The sequence below is a fragment of the Macrobrachium rosenbergii genome, chromosome 36 (assembly GCF_040412425.1).
Source record: "Macrobrachium rosenbergii isolate ZJJX-2024 chromosome 36, ASM4041242v1, whole genome shotgun sequence".
NCBI classification, from domain to species: Eukaryota; Metazoa; Arthropoda; class Malacostraca; order Decapoda; family Palaemonidae; genus Macrobrachium; species Macrobrachium rosenbergii.
The window spans coordinates 13,030,418-13,050,261 of NC_089776.1; the positions used below are offsets into that span (position 1 = coordinate 13,030,418).

The 19,844-nt window shown below is 36.3% G+C and overlaps 1 protein-coding gene across 1 annotated transcript in view; it reads left to right on the plus strand.

Annotated features, from left to right (window-relative positions):
• The window catches only part of LOC136856635 (uncharacterized), a 949,691-nt gene that overhangs the window by 241,195 nt on the left and 688,652 nt on the right, over positions 1–19,844 (plus strand).

A 19,844-nucleotide genomic window follows, 5' to 3' on the forward strand; every position in this document is an offset into this window, starting at 1 on the left:
TCTTTCTATATGGTTATTCTCTTCATCTTTCTATATGGCTATTCTCTTCATCTTTCTATATGGTTATTTTCATCTTTCTATCTTTCTCTTCATCTTTCTATATGATATTATTCTCTTCATCTTTCTATATGGCTATTCTCTTCATCTTTCTATATGGTTATTCTCTTCATCTTTCTATATGGCTATTCTCTTCATCTTTCTATATGGCTATTCTCTTCATCTTTCTATATGGTTATTCTCTTCATCTTTCTATATGGCTATTCTCTTCATAGTTCTATATGGTTATTCTCTACATCTTTCTATATGGCTATTCTCTTCATCTTTCTATATGGCTATTCTCTTCATCTTTCTATATGGTTATTCTCTTCATCTTTCTATATGGCTATTCTCTTCATCTTTCTATATGGCTATTCTCTTCATCTTTCTATATGGCTATTCTCTTCATCTTTCTATATGGCTATTCTCTTCATCTTTCTATATGGTTATTCTCTTCATCTCTCTATATGGCTATTCTCTTCATCTTTCTATATGGTTATTCTCTTCATTTCTATAAGGTTATTCTCTTTATCTTTATATATGGTTATTCTCTTCATCTTTCTATATGGTTATCCTCTTCATTTTTCTATATGGTTATTCTCTTCATCTTTCTATATGGCTATTCTCTTCATCTTTCTATATGGTTATTCTCTTCATCTCTATTCTCTTCATCTTTCTATATGGCTATTCTATTCTCTTTTATCTTTATATATGGTTATTCTTTCATCTTTCTATATCCTCTTCATTTTCTATATGGTTATTCTCTTCATCTTTCTATATGGTTATTCTCTTCATTTCTATAAGGTTATTCTCTTTATCTTTATATATGGCTATTCTCTTCATCTTTCTATATGGTTATCCTCTTCATTTTTCTATATGGTTATTCTCTTCATCTTTCTATATGGTTATTCTCTTCTTTCTATTTTATTCTCTTCATCTTTCTATTGTTATTATTCTATATGGCTATTCTTCATCTTTCTATATGGTTATTCTCTCTCTATCTTTCTAAATGGTTATTCTCTTCTATCTTTCTCTTTATCATTGGTTATTCTCTTTCTTCATTTTTCTTTTATTCTCTTCATCTTTCTATATGGTTATTCTCTTCATTTTATCTTTATATATGGCTATTCTCTTCATCTTTATATGGTTATCCTCTTCATTTTTCTATATGGTTATTCTCTTCATCTTTCTATATGGTTATTCTCTTCATCTTTCTATATGGTTATTCTCTTCATCTTTCTACATTGTTATTCCCTTTATCTTTCTGTATGTTTATCCTCTTTATCTTTCTGTCCCGTTCGTTTGTTTTATTATTCAAGCGAGCCTTTACAGTCACCTGGCCTGGAGAGGACGCGAAACCACAAGACGAAGATGAATAAAAAGAGGGTGATTCTATCCCTCTTCCTTTTACTGTAACTCCGCTCGCCCTCTGTCACGACAATTGTGTTTTCTGTTAAGAAGGAAATAACAGCGTTGATAAGCAAGGGTTGGAGGGGGGAGGGGGAGGAAAGGGATAGAGGGGGGGATTTTAATCCTTCTTGATGAATTGCTGTTTTATCGCCGTGATCATATCGTGACGGACGCATCCTGCTAAATAGTTAACTCATTGTTTAATGGTACTGTGTATGAAGGGAGGGGGAGGGGGAGGGGTAGGGTAAGGGTGAGAGTAAGGGTGGTTCATCCTTATTAACCCTTCCTCTCTCTCTCTCTCTCTCTCTCTCTCTCTCTCTCTCTCTCTCTCTCTCTCTCGGTACTTGTCATTCTTTACTGACGACGAGATCGGCTGGGCGATATAATGATTATATTGTTGCTTTTCAAGTTTTCTTTACGAGTCTTATGTGATTTAGGGTCTTTGTATTCATATATATGTATATATATATATATATATATATATATATATATATATATATATATATATATATATATAATATTAGAGAGAGAGAGAGAGAGAGAGAGAGAGAGAGAGAGAGAGAGAGAGAGAGAGAGAGAGAGAGAGAGAGAGTTTACTCAATTTCTCGTGTATTTGAGAACTGTAAGAATTACTTGATGAATTATCCCTTTCCTGTTTCATATTGTATAATAGTCCAATTTTCTTTTTTTTACAGGTATGGAAATCACACTTGAACACAGATGAAGCAATCTTACGTGTCATAAGGTAAACAATTATTATTATTATTATATTATTATTATTACTATTATGCAATTTTTTTGCGATGGTATTCGTGGTACTGAACCTTTTCCAACGGAACCCAAAAAGTAAGTTTTTTTTTCTTTATGAAATCAGCTTACTCAGGTGATACAGGTTCGGATTTGGTACGTTTTGAAAATAAAATCATGCACATTATAGTGACCTTCATCCAAGATCATTTGATCAAGGGGAAGTTCGAAGTCAGGTCAGGTGTAGTTCAAATTTGGACATGATCTTTCATTGCCGGATTAAGCATATTTTGACTTTCACCCAAGGTCGTATGGTCAAGTTCAAGGTCACACAGATGTATTGTAGGGATGATATTATCATTATTATTATTATTATTATTATTATTATTATTATTATTATTATTATTATTATTGGAGAAACAAATCCACATTTATGTATGGGTACAATATATTTAGAAATTAATCTAAATGTGTCTAGATTTATTTTTGAATATATTTGTATCCATACATAACTGTGGATTTGTTTCCTCATTTCAAGACTCATGCACTATACTTTTAATTAGTATTTTAATTATTATTATTATTATTATTATTATTATTATTATTATTATTATTATTATTATTATTATTATTATTACGTTGTCCATGTAATTATTTACGTATGTTTTATTTACTTTTCCTTTACCTATCAGTTATTTTAAGTTACGCCACTACCAGTGATGATAGTTAATATTTTGTCTCGTTGAATCTTTGCACGTAAAACTAATCTCTCTCTCTCTCTCTCTCTCTCTCTCTCTCTCTCTCTCTCTCTCTCTCTCTCTCTCTCTCTCTCTCGTCATTTTTAACTTGTCTTTCCATTGGTACCTTTCAGGAATTTCAAATATCGAAGATACTCGAAAATAAAGTAAAACATATGCCATAGGCTTAAGGTTATTAAGTTAAATTTATATCTCTCTCTCTCTCTCTCTCTCTCTCTCTCTCTCTGTCCTTGCCCGTTGAGGTCACAACGGTGTATCGCCATTCAAGTCCTCAGGCGAGAAGATATTTGATTTGAATCCAGGATTGTGTGATTAGCGTGCTTCATTTGCTTATTTACTGAAGCCTTGTTCCTTTAGCTGCTTCTAAGTGTTTAGGTACTTGAGATGGCTTAGATAGCTCCTTAGTCGTGTGTTTTTGGTCGTTTTTTATTCGTTCTTTGCGTTGGCTGTAAATGCTGTAAAAAAAATTTCAATGGCTTGGCTTAAGTTGTACAAATTTGTTGTTACTGAAGTCACTTCTCAAGAAACTTGAAATTGATTGAAGTAAGAACTTTTTTATAAGAGGTCTTTTGTCATGCTTTCTAATTTTTCGATTTAGAACCGATTTAAGTACGCGTTCGTACATACTAGCAATGGTTTAAGGATTTATATGCTTATAAAGCTTATATTTCGAGTTGAATAAAATGGAAAAAGTAGGTAGAAAGGTAACTTAGCATATTACCTGGAATCAGGTTGAGAATGAGAAACTTAATTTTTAAGTATACGTTCAAATATATTTGTAATAGTTTAAGGATTTATATTCCTAAAATGCTTATATTTCAAGATGAATAAAATAGAAAAAGATTGACGTTCCTACGATGGACACCTGGAGTCATGGTGATAATGGGAACTTAGTATTTAAGCACCCGTCCGTACACATACATACTAGCAATAGTTTATGGTTTTATATGCCTATAATGTTTATATTTCAAGATGAATAAAATGGAAAAAAATAGATAAAAAGTCAACTTACAATGGATATTTGGAATCATGTTGAGTATAAGAACTTAATTATTTAAGCACGCGTTCATACATTTTGTAATAGTTTAAGGCTTCATATTCCTATAATGCTTGAATTTGAAGTTGAATAAAACTGAAAAAATATAGATAAAAAGTTAACTTACTATAGATACCTGTTGAGGATGAGAACTGAATTATTTATGCACAAGTTCATAAATACTAGTAACAATTTACCGATTTATATTGCTATATTTCAAGCTGAATAAAACGGAAAAAATAGATAAAAAGTTAACTAACTTTAGGTCTTTGGAATCACGATTAGAAGAGAACTTAATTATCAATACTTTATGGATCTATATGCTTATTAATAAAAGTTTATAGATTCATATGCCTATAGCTTATATTTCAAGATGAATAAAAAAGAAGATAAAAAGTCAACTTCCAGTGGATACCTGGAATCTTGGTTCCGTCTATGGCGAGCGGCAGCTGCATGTCCAACGATATTAAGACGCAAGTGTGAGGTGTTATCTGGCTTACATGTAAAATAGCTGTACCGTTGCCCAGACTGGGTACAAATCCTTCGTTGGGCTTCATCACGTTTTGCTGGTCAGTGCCAAGTTGCTGGGGAGAGAGAGAGAGAGAGAGAGAGAGAGAGAGAGAGAGAGAGAGAGAGAGAGAGAGAGAAGGGGGCTGTCGTTGACCTCTCGTGGCAATCCTGTTGGTCCTTCTGTTTCGATTGGTTTCGTTTATCAGTTTTTGTTGTACGCATACGTATATATGTATATATATACATATTTGTATGTATGTATGTATATATAATATATATATGTATGTATGTATATATGTGTGTGTGCGCTTGTATGCATGTACCGTATATGTATGTATGTATGTATGTATGTATGTATGTATGTATACCAGGACAGTGAAAACCATTGTTCGGGGTTTCATTCATAAGAAACGTCAATTTAACTACAATAGCTTCAAGCTCATTTATATCCCGGAGTGAAACTGAAGCATATGGAGAACAGATTCATTGTCTTGTTCAAGTTAAGTTTCCGCCGTCTATTTTTTTCGTACAGAATTTTAATGAAAACCAACAGTTTTGTTTGGTTTTTGATTCAGAACAGAATTAATCTGATAAGTTAATTTCATTTGTATATATTTTAAAAATGACTGAATTTTTCTGAAATGTCCAACGTTAAATCCATTGCCTGATCGTTCACTTAAGTGAGAAAAAATTATCTCTCTCTCTCTCTCTCTCTCTCTCTCTCTCTCTCTCTCTCTCTCTCTCTCTCTCTGATCCTCGAGGTGCACTGGGTAGTACTTTCGACGTACGACCGTGGAACCCGGGTTCGATCCCCGAACGGGGCGAGGAAAGGAAAAGCATGAACGCGTTTGCTTGAAACTCTTAAAATGCCTCTGTTGGTGTTAATAATGATTTACTTACCTGGTTGCTAGTCAGCTGTCGTGGATTGCAGCTGAGATAGGAGTAAGACTGGATATGCAAAGTGTGAGTGATCTGAACTACATCAGAATGTATACCACCATCGTATTACAAACGGGAGGGCCTCGATGAGGTAATCCGCATTCCACCGGGATGAAATCATTCTTCAGATGTGTAGGTGTTTCTCTCTCTCTCTCTCTCTCTCTCTCTCTCTCTCTCTCTCTCTCTCTCTCTCTCTCTCTCTCGGCAATAATTCATGCAATGGACTTGCCAGGGGCTAGGTCAATAATGATGGCCTCAGAAGCAGCACACACACTCTCTCTCTCTCTCTCTCTCTCTCTCTCTCTCTCTCTCTCTCTCTCTCTCTCTCTCTCTCTCAGTAATAATTCATGTAATGGAATTGCCAGAGGTCAGGTCAATAATGATGACCTGAGAAGCAACTCTCTCTCTCTCTCTCTCTCTCTCTCTCTCTCTCTCTCTCTCTCTCTCTCTCTCGTAATGACGTAATGAATGAGCTTAAAAATAAAATCATTCATGAATTACAGCTGTTAAACTCTTAACTAAGTTACGCTTTTACTATTTTACTTTTTTAATATTTTATTTTTCATTTGTTTGTCACTGACGTCACCTCATTCATAAATCTCACCTATGGTAAGCCCACAGCGTGCTAATCCCATACCCTTGGCGATACATCTTCGTAATTATCTGAGGAGAGAGAGTTATGAGAGTTGAATTATTACATCATCAAGAGGAAATCGTGTATTCGCGCCCCGTTCCTTCATCTAAGTTCATATAAATTCATATATATTCATATGAATTCAGTGCATTGGTTCATTAGCGGTACGTGTCAACATTGCAAGCCCGTTATGGCCATATTGATTATATACGAAAGCTCAGTGTCCCACTGCGCATTTTAAGTGTTAAGTAAATACCGGTGTTTGACCTTGGCAGGGTCACGGCCGGTGAAAGATGCATTGGAGCTCTTTATGGACGAGGGAATGGATTAAAACGCCTTTTTTATGGGCAGAGATGGTTGTTGCTGTAGCTGTGTTTGCATACGTTGGGTTGCGGGGGTGGGGGGCGGGGGGTCTTGAATGTGTTTTTTTTGCGTGCCTTGAAGAATTATTTTCTACATTTTTTCATGATTTTGTAGATGGTTCATTCTTTTTTTTAGCATCTTTGGTCAGGCAAAGGTTAAAAAGTAAGTAATCTTGCTTTGCAACTTTAATCGAGTGTGACTTTTAAATGACCAAAAAAAACCTCTCAGGAGAATTGCCGAAGTAATTCCCAATTGAAATTCACGACGAGGTCCGCAGACGTTTGAAAGTCCGAGAGTGCTTTACGGTTTACACAAATTAGATTATAAACAAACCTAAAGCAGTCCTATAACCATCCTTGGCTTTGAAACTTGTGCTTTGTACTGGCGTGTAATGGGTTCTCCCCAATCTGCACCCAGGGAGTGTTAGGTGTCATTAAAAACGGTAACGCTGCATTGATACTTCTCGGCAGACAGTTACGTCCCTGGGTGGAAATTAGCCAGGGATTATATCGGGTCGTGAATTGAATTTAGGGCCGTTTTATGCCCTGACGTTGATATGAAACATATGCAGGTGAATGTTAACTGGAATGAGTATTTGCAGTTGCCCAGTTACGCTTGTTGCTCTGCAAGCACCGACGTTCTCGATAAGAGCAGGTGATTGCTGTCGTTCTTTGTCTGAACTACGTAAAGCGAAGGACCTCCATATTTTACCGAAGCCTGACTGCGGTTACGTCTCTTCTCGCTTCATTATTTAGGCTTCTGAAATCAATTTTTGTCTCGCTGCAAACTGCTCTTCATTAAAGATAACTGGAAGTATAAATTAACGTTTGTATCCCGCTGCGCGCGATTCCGTGATTGAAATCACAGATGTAATTCGTATTGCAGTGAGGAGTTTCCTCTGAAAGCTGTGTGTATTATCAGTACGCACAATGCAACCATGTTCTGAAACCAAACTCAGTTTTGTACCAAGTCACAGAATGGCCAGGCTGAATAAGGCTTACAAGTGAAACAGACCGAAATTTCATGCAAAAAGTTGAATTTAAAGCCATCCTGGGCCTCTGTAGGCTCATAGGGCAGGCGCTGATCTCTTTCTTAGGCCGACAGCCAGTGGGGGACAGGTCCCAGTGCCTATGGAACGTGGCCAGTGTGTCGCAAAAGATTATATATTAATCTAGTTCAGTCCATAGTCTGCAGTATTGCAGGGAAACCAGTTTCAAAGAATTTTTTAGATTTGAAGATAAAGCTGCGACAAAAGTACAGAATAAAAAAAAAAAAGTAAACCACATTTTTTTTCTCGTATTATAAGCTTTTCGTGAATTTCAATAAGAAAATTCCTGAAATGTGCATCGCCACATTTTTTCCAATCCTCCTCAAATGAAAATACAAATTTTCTCCAATGATAATTATTTATTGTCGGCATTTGTTAATATTATTTTTACGATATCCGAATGAAGGAAGAATTATTTCTCTAGTTGCTTGATTATTTCCTTTGAAACTTACAAGACATAATTCAACGGGACATACAGGTTACTGACGACAAGTAGATGAAATTCCAAACAAGTTCAGACAATCTTTTATTTATTTTTTTTTTTTTAACAAAAGCAGCCTGACCAAGACGAAAGGCGTCTAGACTGTAACAGCACACAAATATAGCAGGAAGAATCGCCGCCCTAATTGATATGTGTTGCGTCGAGACGACACAGGTCCGCGTTAGCATGGGACGGCACGCTATGCATTTGCAATGCACGAGATGTCGGGGTCAGATACGCGCTTACGGAGTTGCATGAGAAACTGATGCAAAACGCGCAGAGAGATATGCACAAACAACGCGTGGAGAGAGAGAGAGAGAGAGAGAGAGAGAGAGAGAGAGAGAGAGAGAGAGAGAGAGAGAGATACACAAACAAGCGCGTTGGTGCAAAACTTCAGGCGAAGTATGCACAAGCAACGCGTGGGGAGAGAGAGTTACACACAAGCGTGTTGGTGCAACGCGTGTAGAGAGATATATACACAAGCGTGTTGGTGCAACTCATGGAGAGAGAGAGAGAGAGAGAGAGAGAGAGAGAGAGAGAGAGAGAGAGAGAGAGAGAGAGAGACACACAAACGCGTTGCTGCGATGAGGCTTTATGAGATCAACAGAACCCACTCAGCGTTTATATTATAAAAACAAAAAAACAAAAACAAAAAAATGGAAATCTCATGAACAGACGAATTCCATCCACGGGACTCCCGCGCGCACGGGTCATGGCGCAGTCTCGACTTCGGATTCCTCTCCTGTACCTTCCATTCTATTTAGACCGCAATTAAAGCAAGAGCCAGGCTATTATATCTAATAGCCGTGCAATTAATTTAAAGCTAGCTTGCTAACCACCCCGGACGTAATGTACTTCCAGCTATCACTGGATAAACGCGCTCGTAAGGAAGGCCATTTTATTGGTAGGTTTCCCCGACCTAAGTGGTCATATCTGTTCTTATGTATTTTCGTACGGGGCAATTAACCTCACTACCTTTGCGCATTAGATCACCTGTGTGCTTCCAGTCTCTCTCTCTCTCTCTCTCTCTCTCTCTCTCTCTCTCTCTCTCTCTCTCTCTCTCTGTCTCGGTAGTGCTTGCTATAGCTTAAGGATTGGAAGAGGCTTAATGTGGTTACGTCTGTAGAATGATAACTGATCATTTATTTTTTTACTGTTATATTGATAGTCATTTATTATTATTATTATTATTATTATTATTATTATTATTATTATTATTATTCATAGGAGAACTAGTTCTCAGAGAGAGAGAGAGAGAGAGAGAGAGAGAGAGAGAGAGAGAGAGAGAGAGAGCAATTTGGTCTAAGGTACAATTCGGTTTTTATTTTTCCAATAGGAAATTGTAAAAAAATTAGTGATTGAAGAAAATTATTCCCCATCTTGAAAAGAGGATATTTCACGTATGTAAAATGTTACTTTTTTATTTCCCATTCGCGAATATATCTTTTTTTTTTTTTTAAACATCTAAATCCAAAATAAGAAATAAGTTTTTGAAAGAAACGCCCCAACTAATATGATAATTTACCTTGAACGACACGAATTAAGTGCTGTTTAGTCAAACAAGACTAAATTGACGTAACGCCCAAGATTGGGCAGATTGCCGATTTAGATAAACAGTTTTTATGTATAATTTAAAAAAATTTTTATTTTACTTCCTCTTCAAAATTCCTCGCCTTGTTTTTTTCTCTATAAATAGCCAAGCTTGGGCGGTGTAAGTTACCAAGTTTACAACGGATCCAAGTTTACAACGGATCTTCGTCTGGGAATTCCATTGTCCAGAAAAATACTTAAAAATAGAAAAAAAGAAAATCTTTTCTCTTTTGTTTGTCTCCAGATAACAGACAATGATTTCGCTGTTGAATAACAATTGAATTTTACCTCTTAAATATTTTCAAGGGTTAAAAGTTAAAAAGTTTCAGCTACCTGTTATTTGTTGCTCGTCTCAGTTGCCAATGGAACGTTTCGAAAAATGTCGGAATTAAGAATGCAAGCATGAGTGGAATGTTGCCTGGGAATGTTTGGAAGTGGAAAATATTTATAAAAAGAAGTGATGACTTCGTGTGGGTTTTAGCTTTTGACGTGGCTCCCATGAGGAGACCGTTGAGTTCACGTTTCAATTAGGGAGTCATATGATGTTTATGAAAAGAAAAATGTTGCCTGTTTATATATATATATATATATATATATATATATATATATATATATATATATATATATATATATATCTGCACCTTGGTTGTAAATATATATATATATATATATATATATATATATATATATATATATATATATATATATATATATATATATATATATATATATATATATATATATATATATATATATATATATATATATATATATATATATATATAATATATATATAGTTATATATATATATAGAACAGTAGACCTTTCTCTGTGTGTGTGTGTTTCAATAATGATTCAAGAAGCTGAGAATCAAATTGCCATATAAAATCACAACAAAGACAAACTCGCGTGCAATATGAAAACGAAGTCGCATCATCCTCCCCTTTAGGGAACCAGCCGGCCATGACAAAAGAGATGGCGATTCCAGGAACCTCTAAGTGACAAACTTCTCCTTCGGAAAAGGAGGAGGGCAATCAAGCATTAAGCCTTATATATTTATTTTTTCTCTCTCTCTTTGTCATTCTCGTTAGCGACGGCTGGTGTGACAGAAGGTATCATTTCGTTAGGATAGGTGTGTGTGAATTTTTTTTTTTTTGGTCTGTTAAGTGAACGAAGCTTCAAGAAAAGCAAGTTCCTTTATTTCATCTGTATAGATGGCGTTGATGTCGCCGGTTCAGTTGTGATGTTTATATTAGGTTCAAGTTGTCACTTGTTTTGAAGTTTTGTCATTTCGTTTTTAAGTGTGTTTACTTTGGGAGCCTTGCATTGTTGATATAACTGTTCATTGATCAAAATATCTTGCTGTACTACCATTTGGAGATTTGTTCATTCAGGTGGTTAGTTACCGTTTTCCAATTTATTTAAATCCATTTTGCTCTGAGGTTTTGAACTGAATTATAAGCTACAATTCCTTTCCATACTGACGATTTATTTAGCAACAGCCTGACAGCAGAAACCTGTCTATGGCTCCCTTTAAACCAAGCAACGTAAAAGAACATTTAAAGGAAATAACTTTACACAATTTTTATCGATTTGCGAAAACAACTTTTTCGGTTTGCGAAGACGCCACGAAGACTGCATGATACGAGGTACAGTATATGATAATATTTGTTATCAAGTCTCCCCACTGACTTGTGAATGTATGCATAAGCGCTTGTATATTCGCTTGTTAGTAAATATCCCTTTGCTTGTTCTCGTTAAGTAAGCTGAAGTGTGTTGGCTTAACGTCACACTTTCGAACAATGCTGGCGGTGTGCTCAAGTACTTTTATTTTCCTCCTAGAAGAATGTTCACACTTGTGTATGCTGTTAGACCTCGGGTGATGGCTGTTTGTTCAGAGACTTGCACAAATATTGTTCCCTCAAGGGGGCGCTGTTTGTTTGAAAGCGGTTTTGTTTAACAAACATGGAACTTGAATTCCTTAGCCGAGATTCTTTCAGCTAATAATCCAAATAGACGTGATTGTCTTGGTGATAGGAAAGATAACAAAGCTCACAGTCTTCTAAGAATGTTCCTGAAATATTTTTACAAAATGAACGAAGTCCCCAGATGAGGAGGTTTTAAAAAGTATCACAGTGAGGTTGCAGGTGTGTAAGCACGTCCTTGCTTAAGAAATAGATAGATAGATAGATTGATAGATAGATAGATAGATAGAGACTGGAGTGAGGTGCCAGTAACTGAATATTTGTCTGATTTAAGTTGCATTTGTTGTCTAGACGTTGAATATTGATTTTCCTTGCTTGCTGTGATTTCAAGTTTTGTTAGTATTCATGCTAGACCTGTAGAGGCAACGTGCACAACAAGTGTATATTATATTTACATGGAAATATTATATAATCTTGTCTAAAAATTATTATATTTGTGTGAAGATGGTATCCTTGAGTCTTTCACCTTCTTGTAAGTGGTCATTCAGTATAGCAAACTAATCTTCTGCATTGTTTATTTTAAAGTACTTATTTGAGTTAATTCACAACGAAATTTTTTATAATAATAAGAGTCAAAGAAATTATTGGAACCCTCATTTAAACGCACTTTCACTTGCCTTTTACACTTTGTTTAAATGTGTGGATATCATTGAATGCTATTTCACTACAACAAGTATCTATTGCCAGTTTTTACATTTTTCGAATATTGCTCTACTTTCAGTATGCGTTAAAGCAGTAGTTAATGACTACAAAATCCTGGCATTTCTATTTTTTTAAGAACGAATCGTATCCTGATACTGTTTTTCAACTAATGTCCAATACTGAGTTACAGAAGCGTCTATATGAGTGTGTATCTGATGTTGTTTTTCAACTAATGTCCAATACTGAGTTACAGAAGCGTCTGTATGAGTGTGTATCTGATGTTGTTTTTCATCTGATGTTTGTTTTTTGTTTTTCAACTAATTTCCAATACTGAGTTACAGAAGCGTCTATATGAGTGTGTATCTGATGTTGTTTTTCAACTAATGTCCAATACTGAGAGTTAGTTTGTATCTGATGTTGTTTTTCAACTAATGTCCAATTCTGAGTTACAGAAGCGTCTATATGAATGTGCATCTGATATTGTTTTTCAACTAATGTCCAATACTGAGTTACAGAAGCGTCTATAGAATCTGATGTTTTTCAACTAATGTCCAATACTGAGTTACAGAAGCATACGTTAAACTAATGTCATTAATTCATTGTGAATTACGTTAACTTAATTCACTGTCGTCGAGGAATTTTTAAATCCAAATAATTCCTAGATCACGGGATGAACAAGACGCGAAGGCAAACCACATCAAATGTTTATATTCATTTTTCCAGGCAGTGTATTTTTCACAACCACGGCCGAACCAGTCAATCCATCTTTTTTGTTTTCCTTTTTTCTCTTCTTCAGCTGTCTGTCATCCCCTCCCGTATGTTTATATATAATTATTTTTGCTTCTCGCGCTTCACTATTTATCCTGACTGAAGACGGTCGATTCCTTATCTGTCGCAGTCGTGCATTGCTGATTGGACCTTGAGAGGGACGGTCGTTTATCTTGTGCTAATGCTCTCTCTCTCTCTCTCTCTCTCTCTCTCTCTCTCTCTCTCTCTCTCTCTCTCTCTCTCTCTCTCTCTCTCGCTTCAGTGTTGGATGCGCTATTTGTTTTGGGGGAAGCTTTGTCCTGTATCACTCTCGGGCCAAAAATGGTCCCGGTTGGGAAGTGGGGAAGACAGGGGGGGGTTCTTTGGCTATTTTTGTTGTGCTGACTTCGATAAACTGGTTCAGTGAATTATGAATATATATATATATATATATATATATATATATATATATATATATATATATATATATATATATATATATATATATTATATATATATATTGTATATTATATTGTATATTATAATATGTATAATATATATAATATATATATATATATGTATGTATATATATATATATATGTGTGTGTGTGTGTGTGTGTGTGTGTGTGGGTAATAACCATAATGCCCTCCTAAAATTGAGGCTATTATTGTTGCACACTTATCCAGTAAAAGTGACCAGTTAATGTGCCTCGTTGTTGAACTTCTCAGTTCCAGGGGTTCTTAATTCTTCAGACCGGTGGATCGTGGAACAGTCTCCCTGAGGATGTTGTGCAATTGGAACCTAAAAAGTTCAAGAGAAGATGCAATGCATTTCTACCCTAAAACAATTATCCTTGCATCTTAATAATTTACTTAAATTTTTATATATCTTTATTAGTGTGTTAATTTATTTTTTCTTCTAGTAACTGATCTCATTACCTCTGTATTTCGTATTCCCTACTGTTACTTCTTTCAAACGAACACCATATTCTTTAAAAGTTTAATTTCTAGTCAGTGGCCCCTCTGGGCTTGTTCCATATGAATGGGGTTCAACTTCTGAATTTATATTTACCGTAGAAATTGCCATTAACTATCACCGCTTACTTACTGTACAAGATAGAAAATATTCGATTGCTATGACGTCACGTGGTTCGTTGCATTTCACGTAAGCTAATTTTAACTCTCTCTCTCTCTCTCTCTCTCTCTCTCTCTCTCTCTCTCTCTCTCTCTCTCTCTCTCTCATTTCATCCCGGATGTCATTTAATCAAGCGATTCGGAAGGGGCTGGAAAGCCCGTTAACTGGACTTAGTCAGTTACCTTACCACTGAGGGATTCAAAATTCCAGCGAGGTGTGGGCATATATAATCTCGGCGAGCATCTATCTCATCCTGTTTCTCAGAGAGAGAGAGAGAGAGAGAGAGAGAGAGAGAGAGAGAGAGAGAGAGAGAGAGAGAGAGAGAGAGAGACGGTCCTAAGATCACACAAGCTTCTTTAGGAAAAGTGGCTAGTCTGGGAGTGGCTTAGCACGTCTGCCGTGTTGCAGTGATTTTATTGCTTATTAGTTGGAGAGAGAGAGAGAGAGAGAGAGAGAGAGAGAGAGAGAGAGAGAGAGAGAGAGAGATTAGAGATTATATGGCAGCTTAAGTGAATCTGGGTACCTTGAAATCCTTATCACGAAGAGACTTGCGGATAACTTTGAAGATCTGGTTTTTAGTTGATATGCTCTTCCTAATCTCTTTGAATACTGAACAAAAATAAAAAGAAATACTGGAATTATAGTGCCATTAGGTTTTATGGTGATTGCAGTCGTTCTTGATTTAGTCAGAATATTTCGTTTTTGTTTTGTTTTATTTTATTTATTTTTTTTTTGCCCTTCTTAGTAGTGCAAATTCTCACAACCTGAATGTTTCGACAATCGTAATGCATTTCTTCTTCACCCTCATAAACTAACTGTCTTCATTTTTTTGCAAAAGTCATAAAACTTAGACATTTAATAATGCCTAAGTCACTGATATTAAGGCAGAAAGATTAAATTTATTCCACTTACTTTCTAACATATGAAAAGTATACCAAAGGTGCACACATATTGTTTGTTTAAAAGAATCCAAAAATCAATGAAAAAATGACTTGCCAGTTAGTTTATGAGGGTGACGATATGTTAATGTCTTTTGTAGAAAAGTATAAGATCATTTAATAATCATTGATAAAGAATTAATAATAATAATTTCCAAACACCAATTGTAAAACAGAAGTAACTGAAACTTGCCTGTAGGCTTTTTTCATATGAACAGGGGCTTATAATAATAATAATAATAATAATAATAATAATAATAATAATAATAATAATAATAATAATAAGATTCGACCGTTACCGATTTTCGAAGTGGATTAAAGATTCTCGGCTGAAAACAAAATAAAATTTCGTCAAAGACAATGCCCGTCCAATATCCTGTAATATCAACATTTATATAGAATGAGAAAATTTCATTTATTCATATATGCCAATGATGTACATCATCTGAAGTCTTTTAGCTTATTTTTTGTCGGTGTTTTTCACCTTTGCTTTAAAACTCATGAAGGCAAATAAATTTCCTCTTTTGTAAAACCAAGTCGATATTACGAGATACTGATTTTTTTTTTTTTTATCAAATTCAATTTTGGTTCCACGTCGAAATTTGAAAATCTGCTTAGGAAATCAATACCGATTGCTTTGAAAACCGAGAGCTTTGAAAACGAAGAGCTTTGAAAGCTGAGGGCTTTGAAAACAGAGGGCTTTGCAAGCCGAGAGCTTTGAAAACAAGGGAATTTGAAAACCGAGAGCCGAGACCTTTGAAAATAAGGGAGCTTTAAAAACAGAGAGCTTTGAAAACAGAAAGCTTTGAAAACAAGGGAGCTTTGAAAACAAGGGAGCTTTGAAAAAAGGGAGCTTTGAAAACAAGGGAGCTTTGAAAACAAGGGAGCTTTGAAAACAGGGAGCTTTGAAGACATAGAGGTTTGAAAACAAAGAGCTTTGAAAGTTTTAAATAAGCTTTAAGTTTTTCTCGAGGAGAGCTTAGCATTTTTTAAACCTTACTTATACTCTCTTATTTCTTCTTTTTCACGACTGACATTCCACGGGATTACCAAGGCCAAAAAATAAATAAATAAATAAATAAATAAATAAATAAATAAATAAAAAAGCAGATAAATAAATTCACTAAGGTCCCGTGGCCCAGCTCCAGTGTGGTGACTGCTGTAACTGTATAATGATGATTGATTATCATCGTGCGCGGATATGATGAAGTTGTTGTGTGGGGGGGAAGAAGCAATAATGTAATCAGTCATTGTTGTCAGGCTCTCCCGATGAGTCTACAATGATAGTGGTTGTGAGAATTAGTCTCGTTGGGTGGTTGCGTTCCCTTCGGTAAAATGTGACATCATCAGTATGGCATCAATCACAATTCTGCCACTCATTTTTTTACAGTATTTTTATATTGTTTATATAAATTCGATTTGTATTATATTTTTATATTATTTATTATATATAAATTTGAAGTGTCCTTGACATTCTCGTTTTACTGTATTTTTTTACCTTTGTAAAGAGTTCAGCAATATAATGGGAAGCAGCTACCTTCCCTTGAGAACCTCTTGTGTTCATATTTATCCGTGTTTGAGATGAGTTGGCGACAAAATAATAGACGCATCTAAATTCTGAAAAAAGGGAGTGAAAGTGTTGATTATTGGCATTTAACAAAATGACAGCCAAATAATATATTTCACAACCATTCGCCCTGATGTTGCGAGGAACTCTTGCATTCATTGTTATGTTATTAACATCGTTAATTATAATTACCTGTAAGCTGTACCACCTGTTAAAGGAAAGGTCTTGGAGAAGCAAAGGTTACTGACATCAAGAGGGCAGCAGAGCGCAGGCGCGGCGCTAAGGTCAACTTCGGTGGATGGGAGATCAGAATCACTGCTCAGAAGAATGGACGGTCAAGTCCTTTTAACCTCGAAGGAAACAGAATGCTCCCATTCTTACTTATTTTCTTTTGTCTACTTATTTTATATAAATGTACATGTGATTTATATATATATATTTAGCTCGAACTGCACTTACTTCAATGTTAAAGCCGCAGTACTTATGACAGGGGTTGTTCCACTATGTGACTCAACCCCTTTGGGCGTCATGGATATGTATCCTTTACTGATTCTACGCCTCTCACAGGATTAGAAGGGGTGTCCAATAAATTAGCCACTCACGAGGCACAACTCCAATTCCAATTCCATTCTTTCGCTCTTTTTCAACCTCTCAACAGAATTCCAGGCTCAAGTGCAAGATTTAGCCTAGTGGCACCTAAGTTCCTTCAGCTTCTCAAGGTCAAAGGCCTTCGCTAAACCGCAACATATTATTTCCCTCGGCTTCGCTGAATGGCCTCGTTTCCTGGATTCTGTGACCCGTGAAAGCACTTAAGGAAAAATAGGCTTATATTTTCTTGGAAATCACACTTTTGTGATTTTATTGTCCGTTCTAGTCTCCGTTTAATGGCGAGGGAAGCGCAGGAGGAGGTGATAGTCACAGCTTCGAGGTTCCGTAAGAGGATTCTTCGGTTTAGGATTTAGAAGGACGTCTGCTGTAAAAATGAGTTCAGGATGGCTTCTCGAAGGAAGTGAGAGACATGAAGGCGCTGGAGTAAGGAATCCTAGAGGAGAAGGATGGGGCGGAGGAAGTGAATACCATCCTAGAAGTATCGCATCAGTGAAGGATGTGTTCTGCAAAAATGGGATATTGTTCAGTATCTCGAAGTTAGAAATATCTTAGGGATGCAAGGAAGGCGCAGGAGTAAGGGATCCTAGAGGAGAAGGATGGGGCAGAGGAAGTTAATACCATCCTAGAAGCATCCGAGAAGGATGGTCGTATCCAGCATCAGTGAAAGGATGTGTTCTGCAAAAATAGGATTTTGTTCAACATCTCGAAGTTAGTTAGGAGTAAGGAATCCTAGAGTTAGAAGGATGGGGCGTAGGAAGGGAATGCCATCGGAGAGGTATCCGAGAGGGATGGTCGTATCCTGCGACTTGATGTCAGGAGAACAGGACTCTCGCGTCCTAAAGTCGTGATCCTTCTTTCTCGAGGCAGACGTTTACGACACCAGATCTCGTCGTATTGCGGGGATAAAATTTCCTTCATTCGCCTCACATTTGGGAGGTTTTCGAGAATGTATGTATGTATGCGAGTATGTGAGTGTTTTATGTGTCGTGTGTGTGTGTGTGAGAAAGAGAGAGAGAGAGAGAGAGAGAGAGAGAGAGAGAGAGAGAGAGAGAGAGAGAGAGAATGATGTATGTACGTATGTGTTTGTTTGTGAGTGTTTTATGTGTTTGTGTTTGTGTGCATGTGTGCTTGTCTGAGAGAGAGAGAGAGAGAGAGAGAGAGAGAGAGAGAGAGAGATAAATGTAGAATAAATTTATGACGTTAAGCAGATTGTATGCGCGTGTGAGTGTTTTATGTGTCGTGTGTTTGTGTGTGTGTGTGAGTGTGTGTTTGTCTGAGAGAGAGAGAGAGAGAGAGAGAGAGAGAGAGAGAGAGAGAGAGATAAATTTAGAATAAATTTATAACGTTACGAGATTAAAGTGTCTGATGTCTTTGAAATAAATTTGAGAAAACCAAAGAGGAGGGTCGCTCCAAAGTAAACTAGTCGGAAGTTTGAACGAGCCTCAAAAATCTGTGTAAAACGTACCTTTATTTCTTTAACTACTGTCAGCCTTAACCAATTTGTTAAGGAGTACGAAAATACACGAATTAAATCGCGTTCTTATAAGCAATCTCATTTTTAGCTTCTACCTAAATTCGAGCGACCAAAATAGACTTCTTAAGTAACCACCGAATCTATTTTACGCCAGTCCTCAGGCATTGTTACTTCGTAGACACTGACATTGCGTGTTTTTTTCTCTCTCCTATCCTTGATAGAAGATAATGTTTATTGAGGCTACGGTCTTGCGGGTACTTATTTTACGATTACTTCCCTGACGGGAGACGTCCATCTCCAGTTACGTGGCAGGCATTGTCCCCTAAGCCTGATGATGCAGGCTATATTCGTCCTATTGTCAGATGTTTATTCTTAGACTGAGATTGGGTTTACACGGTTTTCGTGGGACGCCAGACGGAGTTTAGTTCTTTATCTTTTAAGATATTGTTTCGACGCGACTTCTTCTTGACTTCTTGACTTCTTTTAACGATCTGCTTGAGTGCTTTTGTGGGATTTATGCTTTGAGAAGAATTGCTTGATCTTCGAAGTGATTTCTACTGGAGTCTCAGTTTCAGGTTCGTCTCTTTAAGTTTGTAATTGGTAGATATTCTCTCAAGAATTTTAATGTTCTTTTTAGTTTTCTGTAAAAGGAAATTATTGTGCCGGCTTTGTCTGTCCGTCCGCACTTTTTCTCTCCGCCCTCAGATCTTAAAAACCACTGAGGTTAGAGGGCTGCAAATTGGTAGGTTGATCATCCACCCTCCCATAATCAAACAAACAAAATTGCAGCCCTCTAGCCATAGTAGTTTTTATTTTATTTAAGGTTAAGGTTAGCCATAATCGTGCGTCTGGCAACGTTATAGGACATGCCACCACCGGTCCGTGGTTAAAGTTTCATGGTCCGCGTCTCATACAGTATTACACAGAGACCACCGAAAGATAGATCTATTTTCGGTGACCTTGATTATACGATGTACAGAAAACTCGACTGCGCCGAATAAACATTGGCGCATTTTTTTACTTGTTTTTTACAGTATCTAAACTCTTCGCGATGAGGTTCCTGAATGTCTGTAGCCATAGTGCAGTTTCAGTTTGTGTCGTTTCTTGTAGCTTTGTGATGTGGTAGATACTTCCTAAATTTAAAAAGAAAATAAAAAAAATTAATATCCTTTCTTTAAATTCTTCTCTTAATGTT